Consider the following 8,883-nt stretch of genomic DNA (forward strand, 5'->3'; position numbering starts at 1 on the left):
GAGGGGTGGGATAGGGAGGGTGGGAGGGAGGGGGATGCAAGAGGGAAGAGATATGGGAACATATGTATATGTATAACTGATTCACTTTGTTGTAAAGCAGAAACTAACACACCATTGTAAAGCAATTATACTCCAATAAAGATGTTAAAAAAAAAAAAAAAAGAGAAAAGAAAAGAAGAGCTAGGACTCATAGCTCCTGTTTCTGTTTCTTTAAATGCGTTTCAGACTTGTTTCCAAAGAGCAGCAGCCTAGAGGAAGAATGTGGTGGCTATCTGATGCCCACATAATTGTTCATTTCCAAGCAGACGGCCTTTGCTATAAACATTAAGTTTTTTTCCTTTTATTTGTTTTCCCCCTTTTGTTTAAGTAAAAGTAATTACGTTTGCATTAGATTAAGCACCGGCTTATTTTTGTGCAAAACAATGGAGATTTTTTTCCCTTTTCACTCTGTATTCACTACATCATCTTGACAGTGGCACTGAGGAGTCATCTTGCAGACTTGGAGCTGTGTCCTGGGACACATCTTCTTGCCCTTTGCAGAAGGACAGGGGGGCAGGTAGGAAGGGATATGAAAAGAAGAGACTGGAGTGACCAGTTGACTCGGATTAGCAAAATCAAAAGTAGTGTAAGAATGCTTTTGGTTCTGCTTTCCTGGGAGGTTCCATGAAGAGATAAGTTTTTTCAATAGTCAGTTAATGCAGTAAATAAGTAATTAAATTGTTTGTGACCCCAGTTATTCATTTCTGTTTCTTGTGTGCTTTGTGGCCAGTGGGCCTCCAAAGTTTTCCCCAGATCCCTAAGTTCCCTCTCTCCGCATAGTTTTCTTGGGTAGATTCTTGGACAAGATTGTCTCACTACCTTGAGACACTTCTCAACAGTAAGTTGAGAAGCCTGGGGAGCTTCTATAGGGAGACTGGGAGGGTAAAGGCTGGGGAGAGGGTAGGGCTCTCTGAAGCCTCTGAAGAGGGAGAGCAACGACCTTCTGGGTCAGCAATGACCGGGGACCTCTGACATTAGGAATCTAATGATAATCAGAACATGTGAACAGAAGCTTCCCTTTCACTGTGGAAGGTGCACCTCTCATTTTCCTCAGGGGGCTTACAGATAGTTCTGAGCTACTGGGTCTGGTCCGAATGACTAGATTTATTAGTACAGGAAGTTTTCTTTGGGGTCAAGACTTTAGTTGGAACTCTCCCCAGATTTCACTGCTAGTCTTGTCTTCTCTGTACCTGGGAAACTGTGTGGGTCACGTGGAGATAGAAACTCAGAGAAGGTAGTGGTAGACTTCAGGCTCTGCCATTTACTGGTTGTGGGAACATCAGCACATTATTGAGTGCAGCAGGCTGCCGTTTCTTTTACTAGTAACTGGATGCGATAATGTTCACTTCTGAGGATAGTTGTGAAGAAAAAAAGATGAGATAATGTGGAAAGAACATCACCACAGTTCCTGGTATATAATAATCTTCCCAAAAAGAGTGTCCAGAAAATCCCCCAGACCATGTCTTTGGTGGATTATGTCAGTAGCTAAGAGAGCAGCACTATTTCCATTGACTTAGGACTCTACCGTTTAATCCTGAGCTTTACTCTTTAACCTATCATTTTATCCTCAGACTTGTCCCTTAAGGTAGGAACATAATTTGTTTTTCTTTCTTGGTTAACTTAGAGTTTTGTCCTTCAAACTGTCTCCCCCAGTGGGACCTGCCTTAGGCCACACAGCCCCGTTTCCATATTTCCTCGTTAACGGGTGTCACCGACCAATTGGCACTTGCCATCTACCTCTACAAGGATGAAATTATGAACCTCTGCAGCTGCTGACCTTCACAACCCCCTGAAAGGAGTTCAGGGTGGAGATCAGGAATGAGACACTCTGTGCTCTGGGAAAAACTGGCAGAACACGTCTTCAGATAGATATTTTCAGGAGACGATTTTATGAGCCCAATTCTTGCATCATCTCATATCTATTGTAGAAAAGCACTAAAATCCTTTATGGTGACGTCTGCTCCTCATGACTCACAGTAACCTTCACGAGACTAGCAGAAACCTTCCGTAAAAAATATGTGCTTGGGGGGCTTCCCTGGTGGCGCAGTGGTTGCGCGTCCGAAAAAAAAAAAAAAAAAAAAAAAAATATGTGCTTGGGGACTTCCTTGGTGGCGCAGTGGTTAAGAATCTCTCTGCCAAAGCAGCGGACGTGGGTTCGAGCCCTGGTCCGGGAAGATCCTACATACCGCGGAGCAGCTAAGCCTGCGAGCCACAACTACTTAGCCTGTGTGCCACAACTACTGAAGCCCGCACACCTAGAGCCTGTGCTCCGCAACAAGAGAAGCCACTGCAGTGAGAGGCCCACGCACAGCAATGAAGAGTAGCTTCCGTTCGCCGCAACTAGAGAAAAGCCTGCGTGCAGCAACAAAGACACAATGCAGCCAAAAGTAAATTTAAAAAAAAAATATGTGCTTGATTACGTGTACTCCCCCTTCACCAAAATCACATATATACTGATCTCCCCCCGCTACCTCTTTGGAGCAGTTTCTTGGAGCTAGAAGAGAAAGAACTTAGAATGATTTTTTTTGAACACCTATTCTTGGCTGACAGCCTACAGATGAGATCTTGTTTGATCCTCATGTAGCCCCTGTGAGGAAGGTTTTACTAATATCCCCATATTGGAGATGTGAACACGGAGGTTGGGAAGGTTTAAGCCACGGTGTCTGACACAAAAGCACTTGTTCTTTTAATGAAACCGACTCTCTCTCCCTATGTTTTGAGGGGCAAGAAGGTGGATTCTGAAAGTGGGACAGAGTAAAATCTGTGCATCCTTAATGCCTGTGAGCATAAGAAAATTATCCCTTTCCATTCAGGAAAAGAGACTTCCTGCAGTGCTCAAAGAACTTACCTTCTCTCCCTGAAATGATTAATCCTTACCCCTTGAGGGGTGATGAAAAGGGTCCTACAGAGGACAACGTGTGTGAGGGCTCCTGTGTTGAAGGGCTCAGCTCCACTGGCTTTGGATTCTCCATGACAAAGCACAGACCTGTGAATTATAGGTATTGTTCCTTGATCCCTGACAAAAACCTCCAGTTTCTCTTCTTATGTAACTGCAGAAGGCCCTGTGTTTAGTAAAGTATCGTGTGTCCCTTAGCCGTGTGTTACATTCAGAAACAAGGGTTTGGTATGCAGAGTCTGAGTAATGGGCTGAAATGAGACCATTTCTTTTTGCTGACAGCATCCCATTAAGCATTCAAACCCATACTCAGCCATTGTTCAGGGCATATTCACAGTCCTTTGTGGAGGGGGTGTTAGTTACAAGACATTGAGTTATGAAGGGAATCTGGGCTCCCAAAAGCCACAGCAGATTGACATACTTGACAAGTTAGTTCTAAAATTACCTTTTGTTCAGTATAAGTCAACATAATTCAGTTAGGCTTTGTGTCTTTTTTTTTTTTCCCTCTCACTGTATAAAACTAAACCTCAGTGTTGCTTCATAACATCCTGCTATTCCTCTAATTATTTTTTTGATTACTTAGCAAAACCTCCCACTAATCGCCATGCTGATTCCTCATTGGTCTTGTGAGTGTAAATATTTACTGTGAAGTTGGCTGGGGCAATGTGGATAAGCACAGTAGCCACACCTCGCAGAGGACCTCTGATGGTGTGGGATGGGTGTGGCGGATCATACTGCAGTTGTAAACAATAGTATCTCTCTCAGTAAGCACTTACAGTCCAACTTACCAAAAAGGTATTCCTGTAAAAGAAACCTAATGTCATAGGACAGAGCCTGCAATCTGCCTGGGAGGTGTGGCGCTTTGACGGGTTTATTCACTTTGAATCCACAGTCTGGCACATACTATGTAGTCAGTACATAGGCAGCCGATCAGTCAATAAATGAATGGTACAGTAGGCACATGAGAGACATAGACAGCATGGCATAAAAGAAAAATCACAGGCTTTAGAGCAAAGGGGAGAGAATTCTGGCTTCATTATTGTGTGATTTGGGGCTAGTCATTGATTATGTTTTCTCATATGTGAAATGGATAAGAATAAGCATTTCCTTTTTTGTGTGTGATGATTTAATGAGAAGATGTCTGAAAAGATCCCAGAATGAGTAAATGTGTATGTATGTGTATATGAATATATGTATATATGTATGTATTTATTTCCTCCCTTGTTCTAAAAAGGATTTGAGGTGACATACAAAAACCTCCAAGTTCTTAGGATTACATATAAAAGTGGAGGAGAAAATATGAGTGAAGGGAAATTAAACATGGGGAAAACTTAAATATAATTAAGGGTGAATGCAGTGCATAAATAGCAGGGTATATATGTTTTTCTACAGTGTCTAGAAAATAACCACAAGTTTGTGTCAGAGCTTTCTAGTAAATAAAACAAAGAAGTTAACATAATAAGATGTGTAATTCACATTGTTAGTCAAATAAAAACAAAACAACACTTCAGAAGACTGGTCCTAAGGAAAAAATAGAGGTTTGTTGTGAACTACATTTTCAATAACAGACTTCAGTGGGCTATTTCTTTTTTTGTTTTTTAATTAATTTTGATTGGAGTGTAGTTGCTTTATAATGTTGTGTTAGTTTCTGCTGTACAGAAAAGTGAATCAGTTATACATATCCATATATCCACTCTTTTTAGATTCTTTTCCCATACAGGTCATTATAGGGTATTGAGTAGAGTTCCCTGTACTATACAGTAGGTTCTTATTAGTTATCTATTTTATATATAGTAGTGTGTATATGTCAATCCCAATCTCCCAATTTATCCCTCTCCCCCTTTCCCCCTTGGTAACCATAAGTTTGTTTTCTACATCTGTGACTCTATTTCTGCTTTGTAAGTAAGTTCATTTGTACCATTTTTTAGATTCCACATATAAGCAATATCATATGATATTTGTCTTTCTCTGTCTGACTTAACTTCACTCAGTATGACAATCTCTAGGTCCATCCATGTCGGTGCAAATCTTTCTTATGGATAAGTAATATTCCATTGTGTATATGTACCACATCTTTATCTATTCATCCATCGATGGACATTTAGCTTGCTTCCATGTCCTGGCTATTGTAAACAGTGCTGCAATGAACATTGGGGTGCATGTATCTTTTCAGATTATGGCTTTGTCTGGATATTACAGGAGTAGGCTATTTCTTATGGTGCATGTCAATGTGGGATCCAGTAAAATTATGCCTTAATATGGGAAAAGAAGGGCATTAAAAACCTACAGTCTAAAATTTAGATTTCTGATGGTAATACTTATTCTTACAGTAAGTTTAATTTATTATTTTATTTCATTTTAGGAAGGCTATATAAAAAGAAGTCAAAGATAAAAGAAATGACCAAACTGATGGTCAATCAGAAACGCTTTATTACAGAGTTTATAAATATGGATTTTTTTTTTTTTTTTTTTTTTTCCTGTACGCGGGCCTCTCACTGTCTTGGCCTCTCCCGTTGTGGAGCACAGCCTCTGGATGCGCAGACTTAGCGGCCATGGCTCACAGGCCCAGCCACTCCGCGGCATGTGGGATCTTCCCAGATCGGGGCACGAACCCATATCCCCTGCATCGGCAGGAGGACTCTAAACCACTGCGCCACCAGGGAAGCCCCGGATATTTTTAAGTAGGAGTTTTGGAGGAAAAACAATTGCTTACTTGATATCAGTTACAATGATTATGATTTAGAGATATTTTTAATAACTCACTTTTTATTTGCTATTTTTGTCGTATATTTTACTTCTACATAGGTTACAAACTCCACAAAATGTTGTCATTATTATTGCCTTAATCAGTCAATAATCTTTTATATTCCCCTATGTTTACCTTTTCTGGTGTGGTTTATCCTTTCTTGGACTTCCTTGATTTCATCTGCAATTTTTTTCTTTTAGCTTGTGGAAATTCCTTTAGTATTTCCTACAGTAGAAGTCTTTTCCAGTGAATTCTCTCATGTCTATTTGAGAATATCTTTCTCTTGCCTTTTTTTAAAAAATTACTTTTACCAGGTATGGAATTCTAGTGTTAGCAGTTTTGTTTGTTTTTGTTTGTTTGTTTTGTTTTGTTTTGGCATTTTAAGAATGCCATTACAATTTCTTATGGAAACCATGGTTTCTGCTGGGAAGTCAGTTGTCATTTTAGTTGTTGCTTTGCTGAGGAAAATGTTTTTTTACTTCCTTCTGGCTGGCCGATTTCAAGATTTTTCTCTTTTTCTTCTTTTTTTCTTTTGTGTTTGTTTGTTTGTTTTCAACAGTTAGACTCTTATGTGCCCAGGCATCATTCATCCTGCTTCTGATTCACTGAACTTCTTCATCTGTGCGTTAATGTCTTTCATCAGATTTCAAAATTTCTTGATCACTATTTTTTCATATAATGCTTCTGTCTTGGTGTCCTTGTCTTTTATTTCTTGGAATCTAACTATGTGTATATTAGATCTTTTCATGTATTACATGTTGCATGATTCTTTTCTATTAAATTTTTTTTTTACTCTTGTGCTTTAGTTTGGATTATTAATACTGTCTTTCACTGTGTCTCATCTAGCCTGTTCTAGACCTGTATGTATTAGTTATCATTCTCCAGAGAAAAGAATGTTCTTTTTCTGTATAGGGTTGACCCTTGAACAATGCGGGGGTTGGAGTGCTGACCCTCTTACTCAGTCAAAAATGTGCATATAACTTACAGTTGGCTCTCCGCATACATTGTTCCTCCATATATCTGCAGTTCCTCCATATCCATGGTTCCACATCTCCACATCCGTGGAGTACTGTAGTATTTTCTATTGAAAAAATCCTCATATAAGTGGATGCACAGTTCTTTCTCTAAATATATATGGTGGGAGAGGGAGGGAGAGAAGAAGAGACAGACACATTTATTATAAGGAATTGGCTTATACTGTTATGGAGGCTAACAAATCCCAAGATCTGCAGTTGGCAGGCTGGAGGTCCAAGAGAGCTGATGGAAAGTTCCAGGAAATCTAGGAAATTTCCAGTCCAAATGCTGGCAAGCCTGATATCTAGGAAGAGCCAATATTTCAGTTTGAGTCCAAAGGCATGGAAAATATGATGTCCCAGCTCAAGGCAGTTCCCTCTTACCCACCTGAGGGCCAACCTTCTTTTTCTATTCAGATCTTCAACCGATTGGATTGCTCACATTAGGGTGGGAAATCTGCTTTACTCAGTCTTCTGATTCAAATGTTACTTTCATCCAGAAACACCCTCACAAACATACCCAGAATAATGTTTGACCAAATATCTGGGCATCCATGGCCCAATCAAATTGACATCATCACACCCATCCAATGAGTTTTCAATTTGATTTATATTTTTCACAATAGAAGGAAGGAACAGCAAGGAAGATCACAATCTACTCCTCTTACAGATGTTTTAAGAGGTAGGATTTGTCCCTTGTAAAACTGAGGAGTTTATTGAGGACATGCCCCTAGAAAGAAGGCCATCCTTATTCTTCAGAAGAGGCCAACAGAAAACTTCTGACTGCCTGGTTAATAGTAAGTGCTCAAAAATTGTTAGTTCCCTTTAAATTTCTTAAAGAATTTAGCATATGCTTGGTGTATAATAGGTAGCAAATACAAATACTCTTTTCCTTCCATATCACTTACTGGACATGTGACCCTGGGCAAGTTACTTCTCTGTGTTTTTAAAAGCCAGGGTACACTGACATAAGAGTAATACTAATTGTTGGGTTGTTGTGACAATTAAATGTGTTAATATATGCAAAATGCTTAGAATAATGCCTAGAACAGAGAAAATATTAAATAGCTGTTGTGTATACTATTACTGCTGTTACTATTGTTATAATCATTCTCTGCCATAGTCAATGCATTTTCTAGAAGTTGTAGTGGGATAACTAGAACATCAGAGACATGGTTCTATTTTCCTGCTATTTTCTGTATGTCTACCATTCCCACATGTAAAATGAGGAGTTTTCCTTAGATGGCCACATTCTCTTCCAGTTTGACTGTTTTCTGATTTTTATAAGCTCAGATGAGCTCAGCTTATAGAGTTGACTGTCAGTGATTCAGGGATGGTTGAGGATTATGTAGTAAATCAGGCATTAGGCATATTAACAGCATTGGTGACACTCCTTATCCATCCCTAGGCCTTGATACAAACTCCCATTAAGAGAATATCAGAAAATGTGGACCTAAGGAGCAATATGTACCAATTAGGACTAGATATATAATCATTTTGGAGGCACAGAAAAAAGAAATGTTTTGCTATATCATGGAATAATAACCACCGGCTTTCATTGAGGGCTTAACAGGCATTACATCAGTGAACCTTTTAATAGCCCTTTGAAGTAAGCAATATTATTAACAGTTTTACAGAGGAGGGAATTAAAAGGCTCTGACAGCTTGAATCGCACAGTGATGTGGACCAATAGGTGGCAGTACTGGGACTTGAATCTAGGTCCAGTTAACTCCAGAGTCCAACTGGTGAATCCATAGGGTGTGCTATTTCCTGAACTATGGCTATGGTCAGATCATCTCCCAGTTGTGCCTGAAACTATTCAATAATACTTTTTAAGTTCTAACTTTGTGTATCCCTTCAAAGGAAATACCTTCTGATTCCATTACCTTTCTCTTATTCTCAGGCAGTCATTATCTGCTTCTCATGCGTGAGAGAACCTGAATGCACCAGCAGAGCCACATATAATGGAAAACCTTTCAGGACCATTACCCAGCCAGTTTCTGTGGGAACAAATGCCAGCCCTATATTAGGCTCATTTTCAGTTTGATTAAATTTCTAACAAATTGTCATTTTACACGAAGCATTTCATCCTGACATAATAGACTTACCTGTTTTCTCCTCATTCCTTCAAAGACTGTAGATGTTGTTTGGGTGGGCCAGTCAATTACAGATACCAGTTCATACCAAGA

Source organism: Physeter macrocephalus, chromosome 16 (assembly GCF_002837175.3).
Source record: "Physeter macrocephalus isolate SW-GA chromosome 16, ASM283717v5, whole genome shotgun sequence".
NCBI classification, from domain to species: domain Eukaryota; kingdom Metazoa; phylum Chordata; class Mammalia; order Artiodactyla; family Physeteridae; genus Physeter; species Physeter macrocephalus.